Source organism: Papaver somniferum, chromosome 7 (assembly GCF_003573695.1).
Source record: "Papaver somniferum cultivar HN1 chromosome 7, ASM357369v1, whole genome shotgun sequence".
In the NCBI taxonomy this organism is placed as follows: Eukaryota; Viridiplantae; Streptophyta; class Magnoliopsida; order Ranunculales; family Papaveraceae; genus Papaver; species Papaver somniferum.
The window spans coordinates 210,559,003-210,569,723 of record NC_039364.1 but is presented as its reverse complement, the minus strand read 5'-3'; the positions used below and the strand labels follow the sequence as shown (position 1 = coordinate 210,569,723).

At 36.6% G+C, this 10,721-nt stretch overlaps 1 long non-coding RNA gene across 5 annotated transcripts; it reads left to right on the top strand.

Moving 5' to 3' along the window:
• Window positions 1-4,982: 4,982 nt before the first annotated feature.
• On the top strand, window positions 4,983-7,593 carry LOC113299485. 5 transcript variants are annotated; one of them, XR_003334974.1, is made up of 6 exons: window positions 4,983-5,038; window positions 5,128-5,210; window positions 5,408-5,522; window positions 5,993-6,095; window positions 6,428-7,045; window positions 7,356-7,593. It is a non-coding gene; the product is annotated as an uncharacterized LOC113299485 (long non-coding RNA). The 5 variants fall into 5 exon arrangements; XR_003334975.1 differs by lacking the exon at window positions 4,983-5,038 and having other exon boundaries at window positions 5,046-5,210; window positions 6,428-6,623; XR_003334977.1 differs by lacking the exon at window positions 4,983-5,038 and having other exon boundaries at window positions 5,046-5,210; window positions 6,428-6,646.
• The last annotated feature ends 3,128 nt before the right edge of the window (window positions 7,594-10,721 follow it).

The following is a 10,721-nucleotide window of genomic DNA, read 5'->3' as shown; positions in this document are numbered from 1 at the left end:
TGAAAGTTGGGCGAGGGATATTTGCGTCGGATCCTTGATATCCCGATTTTGCTTCGCTTCTGTTAATATACTGGGGTTTCCTAAAACGTTTCGTCATATAACTATTACAACTTTAGGTTTAAAAAAAATCGAATCTTCTTCGTGTGATCTTCTTCTTCTCAAGCTCCCAGTATTGCAACAAATCAATCCTAATATTGTTGTATACTATCCATCTTTCTCTTGGGTTTTTGCTGCCTCCCCAATATGGAAAACCATTAAAGACATGAAGATTCTTGGTCAAACAACTCAATTTGAAGACAGGTTGTCCACACTGCAGGTATTAATACAAAAAGTTCTAAGAAAATTTCGTGGGGATATTTAAACTACGATAAGTATTTCTAATATGTTTTCCATAATTGTTTCTTTTTATTTTTAATGAAAAATCTCTTTTAGCTTACTTTGGACAATGATGGTAGTACAGGGTAATAAAAGCATATTAGATTAGTGGGGGTAAGTACAGCTGCAAACTTGGAGCCCTTAAGCATGTGTACAACTGCGAGGTATTACTTCAAAAAAGAAAAAAGAAAACAACGTAGTGCTAGGGTTTTTGTGGGAAGGGAAATAAGGGTTTTTGTCGATAGGGTTCATAGGAGTGTAAGCCTTGTAGTTAGTGTAACATCTATAAAGCAGATTAAAAATTTACATATCGTTTAACTTTGGTTTCGTTCGTCTATTATGTAATAGCATAGAATGGTTTGTACTGATGAGCGTGTAGTTTATATGCATGAGTGACTTGTGCTGAATGCACGTGTGAGACAGAGATAGAGAATATCGAGTATATAAACTCGTTGTCCTTGTAATTCATAACCATCTTTCTCTTAATCAATTGATTACAAATCGTATTTAGTAAACATGTAGAAATTCATTCATTGAATGTTATCATGGTATCAGACTCAGGAATCATGAATTTCTGAGGGTATCGATCCATATCTTCCATTGTTCTTCGTCTCTGATTCATCTTCAAGAAGATTTGTTCCTCAATTTGATAAGGTTTTCAAGAAGTGAAGATTTACAGGAATTGGTGAGGAGTTGGATTTGATCCTGATGCTTACTGCAACTTCGTCAATTAGGATTATGCATGTTGTTGGATCTAAAATTCTTTTTTAGAACTTGAGCTCTTGGTGATTTTGGATTTCCATTTGGTTGTTTGGATCTGAAATTTATCTACCTCAACAGCTAAAACTCGAATCTCTGCTGGTAATCTCCATCTTAACCTTTAGATTACTTTAGATTTGGTCTCATGTGTTCAATTTCTACATCACTATCTCAACAAAATTCAATTTCGTCCGCCAATTCTGTTTTTATCATAACTTGGTATGATTTTGACCTAGTTGTTTTATTAACTCCTACTGGTACTTATTCCTGGATCTATTTGGTCCGAGCATGCCTATTTCTGCTGCAATAGTTAGTTAGGAAGAAGCTTAATGTTGTTCCATTGAATAGTGGGGAAAGATTCTTCTTAAATCCAGTAGAATGTCGGTGTACGTGTGTGTGTTGATTGTTTGTTGCATCCTTGTATGCTTAATTTTGCTTCAGTTAGATCCTCCTCTAAATGTTACTTTTGTACAGTCCTCACAGTAGTGGTATGTGAGTGAGTTGGTTTGTATGTGCAATGATGGAACTGAGGATGCTGTTTCGGGATTGAAATTGGTGAGATATTTAAGTATAGATTGAAGTCTTTTTGATGATTCTATATTCCATTCAAATGTAGCCTGGTTTAGTTGTCTTTACTTTCCTATTTGTTATCTGTGTGATTGAATAATAAAGGTCCAGCTGAGATCATGTTGTGAGTACATCAATAAAATTGGAATAATGTTGTGTGAGACTGCAGATTCCAGGCTAATGATGTTAAGGATTTGAAGTGAATGTGTTTTGGATGAGCTTTCAGCTTATTTCGGGTAGAAATACAGTTACAGGCAGAATCGTGCATGGTTTCTTCACAGAATCTTGTGAGAAGCTTCTCTCTACAGCATACAAGGATCTCAGTTCTTATATTTTCTATCCATTGTTGCTGTCAAGTATACTGTTTTTACTTCATATCAAGTGTTATACTTCTGGTGTTCTGCTGCAATTGTATTGGTCATGAGTATTCTGCTGAAGTTCAAGATCTTGCTACAAATAGTTCACTACGGTCAGCCTTGGTTTGCATCTTACTTTCTATTTGATTAGATTTCTCCTGCAACATCTCATTATCACCTGCATCAACTATTATCACCGAGTGGTTACACTGATTTCTCTCTCTTTTTTTTTTGGAACTACTATTGGTGTATGATGCAAGCTTGTTGTTTTTTTATCTCTTGTTGATCTGGTGAGTGCTTTGTTATTATTACTTCAGAATATACATTACAGGGGACTATCGGGTTACGAGTGACAGAATGCAATAAATCAATGAACTATCTTGGTGCTTTCCGGGGAGTGTGTGAAAGAAGATTGGTATTTCTTTCTTATTGACTACTGCAGGGAGAAGCAAAGGAATTTTGCTGAGACAAATTTTCCAAGTATTCTACATTCCATCAGCTGTGCCATAACATTCAGCAAGGTTGGCCATGCCTATGAACTCAACTACTCTACTTCCTCCTATTCATGCCCTGGTGTTGTGAATTGATTTGCGAGAGGTACTCTATCCAGCAGACAAAGCTATGGACTGTCCAGTTTTGGTTTATACAAGTCATACTGAATATCTACTTCTTCCAAAATATGCTGCTACGCCAAATCATACAGCTACTCCATATGTCTACCATATGCGAGTGAATTGATACAAGTGTGGCGTTTGATTGCTTATTGGTGTTTTCGTTGGTTTCGAGCATAGTTTTTACTAGATTTCAGTTGGTTGTGAAGAAAATTTGGTCACCATAATGGAAACAGTACAATCTTGCCAGCATATTTGTTTATCTCTGCGATAATTTTTCAACAATATCTATGGAGGTCAGCTTGTTTCAGCAATGCCTGGTACTATCTCTCAACTGCAACTGCAACTGCACCTAGAACTACTCCTGCACTACTATCTCAACTACTCCTACAGCTGCTTGTTTACACCTGTTATTTCTCAAGATGTTGCTGCAACACCAATTGCCATGCTTGCTGACTATGTCTATCTTCAAAACTATCATACAAGTGCAGAAGCCCAAGCTTCATTGCTGCTGAGTCCAATGCGCAGTTGGCGTTTCACAGGTGTTCTCATAATTGTTTCATGTCATAGACACCTTATATCTGCACCCACTGTTGCTGCTGCCTCTTGTACCACTGCTACATTAAATGAAGGTCTACATTTGCTATTATCACTGTTGTTATTTTCTACAATAATCTGTTTGTACTGTCGAGTGTGTAGTTTGTATGTCTGCAATCTCAAGTTGTCTTTTTACATACCACTTGAGATTGAGGGAGGGTAATAGCATAGAATGGTTTGTACTGATGAGCGTGTAGTTTGTATGTGTGAGTGGCTTGTGCTGAATGCACGTGTGAGACAGAGACAGAGAATGTCGAGAGAAGTCCGAGTATATAAACTCGTTGTCCCTGTAATTCAGAACCATCTTTTCTCTTAATCAATTGATTACAAATCGTATTCAGTAAACATGTAGACATTCATTTATTGAATGGTATCATTAAGTTCTGGTGCATGTGCAAAACTGCAAAGTCGAATGCGTTCACATTGCACAAATTTTTTTTTATGGGTTTGGGAAATGACACCAAGAGTTAGATTATTTCTTCTAAATACACAAAGTACAACCGAGTCATGTGCATTATATTACATTTGTATTACAGTATAACCTCTATACGTTAGCCATTAATTCAAAGCACGACTAATTTTCGTATGTTGCGGCTAAGTATCCTATTATAATTAGATTTCCTAATTTTGGTTATGCTAGATATTGGCCCCTGCTAATTTGGCCAAACTAACAAAACATTGGAATTGATTAAGTGGCTACCGTCGGGGTTGTAGGCCCCGAATAATTTTTCCAGACAAACAAAACACTGGAAACTGCTTAAGTGGCCACGATCGGGGATGTAGGCCCCGGCTGATTTGACCCGGTCAACAAAACATTGGGAACTGCTTAAGCGGCCACGGTCGGGGTTGTAGGCCCCAGCTAATTTGACCCGACCAACAAAACACTAGGAACTGCTTAAGCGGCCACATCCGGGGTTGTAAGCCCCGACTAATTTGACCCGACCAACAAAATATTTGGAACTGCTTAAGCGGCCACAACCCCGGCTAATTTTGATCCGGCCAACAAAACTCTGGGAACTGCTTAAGCAGCCACGGGCAGGGCTATAGGCCCCGGCTAATTGAACATGGCCAACAAAACACTGGGAACTGCTTAAGTGGCCACGGTCAGAGCTGTAAACCCCGACTGATCGGACCTGGCCAACAAAACATTGAGAACTACATGTTCTGGCTAACTTATAGGCTCGACCCCCGTGATTTCAACCTAATCACAACTAATTTTGATATGAAAACTACGTTAGACAATAGATTTTTTAATCCACGGTTGGACTGCAGGTTACGACTAATTTGACCCGACCAACAACACACTAGGGATGCATGCCCCGATTAATCAATAGCCTCCAATTTTTGTTAAAATAAATTGATTCAATTTTTGTTATCAATATACCAATCGTTTTAAGCAAATAATACTTACTAAACAGTCTTTAATATTGAAATTTGGTTAAAAACAAACCCAGTAACAAAAAACGATTAAAGAGATTGAGCCCCGGTCGTAGACCAGGATGATATCTAGTCTATATTATAAAAAAAAATGTTGTCTGTCTACCTGTCAGATCCGACCGTCAATTTCGTCATCCCACGACGCGGATCGAAAGTTGGATAAGAATATTTTCGAGCGTGGAATGGGGAGACAGGACAAACGATGACGTCATCGCCATCGGTTTCCTGTTTTGACGTCAATTGTGTTCTTAGTACGGGCCAAAATACTAAATACGTAACTGGCCGGCTTTCCTATCATAGAACAAATACCAAAGTAGATTGGATTTCCTAATCCGAGTTTGTCTTCGTGCCCGTCTTCTTTTATATAAGAAACCTGGTGTTTATCTCCCTTTTCTCATGAGATCGTGTCTGTTGATTTTTTTCAGGTTTTTTTACAGGGTCGCAGAATCAGAAAGATGTGCAGCTTTTTAGGGTTGTTGTAGCCGAATTCATGCATCCAAAAGATTAGGTATTATAAAACTTATTAGTTTTTTTGGTTTGTAATTTGATTAATTTCTTAAGATTTAGTTTCACGGACTTCAATTGGATTTAGGTTTTGTTGATTGGTTTTCTGTCTGATTTTTGTTTGATTTTTGTTTGTGGTTTTATTTAAGTTTTGTGGTTTGTTCTTTTGTTTTAGATTTATCCCTTACTTATTCGTCGCAGGAATTGATGGGAGCTTCTGTCTTCATCACCAGCCGTATTGTCTTTGCTGTGCTATTGTTGATCATCTAACAATATACACATTAGAATTGTCGCCACAGATCGAAGTTAACGCCAGGTAAGCTTTTTATCTTCTTATTTCGAGTTCTTCATTCGGTTTGTATATCCAATTTATTAAAGGATTAAAAATCCTAGGGTTTTAGCATATGTTATGGATTCATTGTTTCCTTTTTTTTTTGGATTATGTAAACGTAAGAGATTTAAAAAGCCTTGGCGATTGGGAGGAACAGACGAAGAAAACATTTATTGTTTCTTCATCTTATCTAGCAGGTTACTTGCTAGATAATGATTTGCATACATGATTTTTTTTTTAAGATCAACAGTGGACATTCAAAAATTTTGGACCAATTGGTTATATGCTTTATATAGCCGTCTGTCCGATCCCTGGCTTTCCTAATCCTGACAGTTCTCTAGATACCAAAAATAAAGGTGTTTCCTAGATTTACTAATCTATGCAATAGTTAAGATTGATTTACAGTGTTATCTACGATATCATTTATTTACTGTGAGGCAATTGCTATTGCTTAGCTCGGTCCCAAAAGAGGGCTATGATGGTGCAAATGGGGTGCTGGATGAAGCTGTTTTGCTGGTGACAGTGGTCTTAGCTTAATCAACAACTCATCCGTAAGAGGTAATTTTTCAAAACGTATTTTGATGAGGGTGTTCAAGTTAATATTCCCAGAATACTATAAAATGTGATTGCCACAATTCAATTGTCTTTCATTTTGAATAACTGATGCTCTTTTTAGTTGACTGTAATATACATTTTGTTTTATTTTTTATTTTTCTGTGTACGTGTATATCGAGCATATGTATTCCTGTAGGTAATTTTGATGGCAGCCAAAAGTATGTGATTGGTGAACTTACCAAATATGTTGGCGTCAAAAGTAAACAATAGATGTCATAGCAGGTCAAAATTTCGAGTCTATAATCTTTGTTTATGTTATTTGTTTAATTTTGCAGTCTGTACAGTGTGATAGTAGATGTCTATTAGCGATCCATACATGTTATGCCAATATTCGATAATTAAAGAATCCTTGGCGGAAAAGCTGAATAAAGAATGTTACATTCTAGAGATTGGAAATGGGCAAAGCTTAATGATTTCACAGAAGGCAGACTCATTTACGTCTGAAGCAAGAACGGGGTGATAGAGCGAAAGGTATGGGAAAGAATTCTGATGGGGTATTTTTTCTTGCCATGTTAACTTAAATTGGCCTCATAAAAGGAATCAGTGTTTACTTAGTTTAATCGGCTCGATCCTAATTGGAAATTGAATTGTATGTATCCGTGATTTCTGTAGAAAGCATGTAATCACATTTCTACTGCTAACAGCTAACTATTACTTCCTCCAAATTATAGTATCGATAAAGGAAAGCCTGTATAATGGTGTTATGTTGAGTTGCATCCTAATGTAAAACTGAAGCTTTTAAGTGAAAGAACGTCACAGTAACTCAAAAAGGTGGTTAGATAACAAAACAACAGTTCTATACATAGGCACACAATAAAGACTATGTTTTCCACTCATAGATAAATATCGAGGTGGTTATCAGGTAGGAGCTCATCTCATGGACAATTATCAAGGTATTGATTTTTCCATAATTCATTCATAATCTTCTCAATGTATCTTCTACAGAAAATAGTTATTAAATCAACTACTAATCTTATAATCCCTCCGTTTCTGGAAAAATGTTAATAGGCTAAATTGAAAAAGTGAAAATAATACTTTTCCAGGAACGGAGAGAATAACAAATAAAAATTTGTGCCGACAATATAATAGATAAATACATAAAATAGCGCGAGTGGGAACATTCCATGGACATGCGAATTTCTCACAAGTTAATTTACTAGAAGTGGTTAGAGTTTCTCACATTTTCTTTTATGTCCGTAACAGGTTATCGAGCTCCAATGATCAAGGCCATCTCTCAACTGAGAATTAAGGAACTCAACACGTGCATGACACCCAAAATGTCCTGAGGAAGGCATTAACATTGTAGTTGCAGTAAATCCTAGACTACACCCCTCACAAGATTTCATTAACATTCAATTCATTTTTGAATTAACAATCTTAATTTTATTGATGAATCTTTGAACAATCTTACAAGAAAAGATAAAGGGATTAAGAACAACAACCACTCTTGATTTTCTCTCTCCTAATTGTTTTTTATTCTTCTCTCTAAAAAGATCTCTCCCCCTTCCTTTATAACTGAATGACTATTTATAGGGAATTACATAGTGGATGACAGCTAATCTGTCCTTTATTTTCGGATATGGCTTGCGATATTATCGCAACCTTACAAATATTAATCTCGCACACTTCCTAATTTTCGCAAGTCCATCATATTTTTCTCATGATTTAGCTGATGTCGTTTATTATGTCGTTTCTGAAATTGCTTTGCGACATTGTTGTGTTATGTTGTTAATAATTTCGCTGAAGTGTTGCAGCTGCGAGATTCTGATCCTACATCTTGCCTCTTCTCATGTCGTCTCTGCGAAGAAGAGAATGATATGAGAAATGCCGCAGTTATCCATCTCTTCGTATCCTGCATTTATTACACGTATCTTTTCTTCCATTTGTTTCTTGACACGTCTTCTGTAACCACTACTTCTCAACCGTTCACGTCTTTTCGCCTTAATTGTGTTTATCTTCTTGAAAAAATTTCCTCTATATATACTCTTTCTTACTCTCCTTTTCTCTCTTTCTACTCTCTTTTTATCTTCTCTTCAACTTCATCATTTTCTCCGTAAATTCCTCTACTGTAATTTTTCTTCTATCTTCTTTCTTCAATCTTCTTAATTCTTCATTCATTCCCATACTTTGTATTCAAATATGCCTCCAAGCGGTCAAAAGCATGAGAAAACCTTGAAGGAAGTTCAAAAAGATTTTGCCGAGAGAGGTTTCACACTTTCTACCATTCCTGGTGAAAGTGCCAAATCAATTCTTTCCATTAAACTTTTCTATGATCATCAAATTGATGATCAGACAATCATAGTCTCGCTGGGTCAAATTCTCGCAGGTCTCCCTATTCCTCTTTATAACCCTGACATTCCTCTATTTTATGAAATTCTTGCTCATTCGAATTTTTCGCGAGTTATCTTCCAATTCAGTGGGGATTGCATCCGTTTGATATTGGAGTTTGCTAATCGCGGTGCTGGTAAAGGATCTCTTTATCCTAAAGAGCTTAGGAATCCTAAATTCGCAAACTTGGAGATAGTCGTTGAGAAGTACACAGTAGCGAATTTCTTCGAAAATTATGAACTAATATCTATGAAGAAGGAGAATACTCACTGGGGTGTTCGCTTGAAAAGGAAGGATGTTATTGCTGAAGATAAAATGCTCATGCATGACATTGATTGTCATTCTGGAATAAACAAAACCCCTCGCCAATCCAAAGATGATAAATTGTGCATCTTCCCCTTGATGCTGAAAGGACCATATATTGCTGGTTCTAATGTCATTCTTGCGAATCTCACCGCTTATCGACCCTGGGTATTCTCTTGGCCTGATAAAGTGAAAGAGGTATATTTCTTCCAATTTCGCCCACTTTATGTTTCTTTATTTATCTTTACTGTTTTGTTCGCTTATTCTTGCGACATTCTACAGATCCAGAAACTGAAAAATAGCTACCGCAGGACTGGAAAGCCAATACATTGCTAGCTCTTCGCTCATACACAGATGAGGTAAGAAATATTCTTTTATGATTTTAAACAATATATTGTTGCCTCTATTTCTTATCTTCATTTGTGTGTGAAGGTTATTGCTGAAGCAGAAGAACCCACCAAAGCTGCGACGGCTGGTGATAAAGGTAAAGATATTCTTCGCAAAGAAAAATCATCTGCATCCTCTTCAAAGAAAAGAAAGAGAGAGAATTCTCCTCCTCCTTCAGATGTTCATTTCCATGATGGTTCTGAAGATGATGAAGACAACAAAGATGATGATGACGACTCTGCTGCGAATAAAGATTCTCCACCTGAATAATCTATGGCACAGTTATCTGGTATCTTCTCTGATTCTTGGCAAGGGATGGAAGATAATTGCCTCGCCATTACATGCAAAGCTCTCGCAACTATTTGCGATACTCCCTTGTTGGATGGTGATAGTTCTCTTCGTGGGGTCTCCAGATCAGTGACTTATAGCTTCCTAAATTCTGTCAATAGTTTGGTATGCCTTCGTCTTTTTACTTCTTCATTATTGTGACTCAAAATTTCTTTTTATTTTAATTATTTTTTGTATTTTCTTCGCAGGCTGGAAAAGCTTCTTTCGATGTTGCCTCAGATTTGGAGAGAAGACGCGAAATTCTTGAAAAGAAGAATCTTCAATTTCGTACGAAGAATGAAAAACTGGAAACTGAAGCTAAGGGTCTTCGTGAGAAGAACGAACAATTAGAAGCTGAAGTTAAAGGTCTTCGCGAGAAGAACAAACAACTGGAAACCGGCACTTGTTCGCAAAGGAACAAAATTTCTACTCTTCAAAAAACTAATGATCAACTCTATGGTATGCAATTTTTCTCCTTTCCTTTCATTCATTCATCCTATTGTCTTATCTTATTTGATTAATCCTTTTTGCAGACATTTATGGTCTTTCTGATGAACCCACTCTTCTTCGTTCATTTCCCGATGCCTTAGATAATGACACTCTTCTTGAACATCTTAATAAATCTTTGAATAGTTCTTCTAATGATAAAATTTCATCTCTGTCTTTGAATGAACTTAAATCCAAATTTCGCCTCTTAGAGATTGATCATAGATCTAGTTTAGGTTTAGCCAACCAATTTAAATGTTTTTATCTCAATTCTAAAGAGAAGATCAATAAATTAAGAACCAAGATTAGCAAACTTATAGATGATAAAGATCGTATCTCTGATCAAGGTGTTAAGGCTTTAGAAAAATTCCAAGGGATCCTTCTTGAGGTTCAACTTGAACGAGATGAAGCCAATCGTCAAAATGCTGTGCTTAGCGAGAAAGAAAACCAAGTTCGTTGTCGTCTTCTCATAAATAATGATGATGAGTTCGCTTGGGCTGCGAAAATCTTAGATGATGCCAGAAAGGATTTAGGCGTAAATATTAGCCTCCAAGCTGAGCATACATCCTTGATTAGATATATGATTTCTGACAGAGAAGGTCACCAACTGTTCTTTTTTACTAGTCTTTTGTCTCTTTTGAGTTCTCACTAAATTATTAATTGATTGTCTTTTGTTCGCAGGTTCTGAGAGTAGATATCGCCACAGAATTGAAGAACTTGAAGATGAGAAAGGGGAAC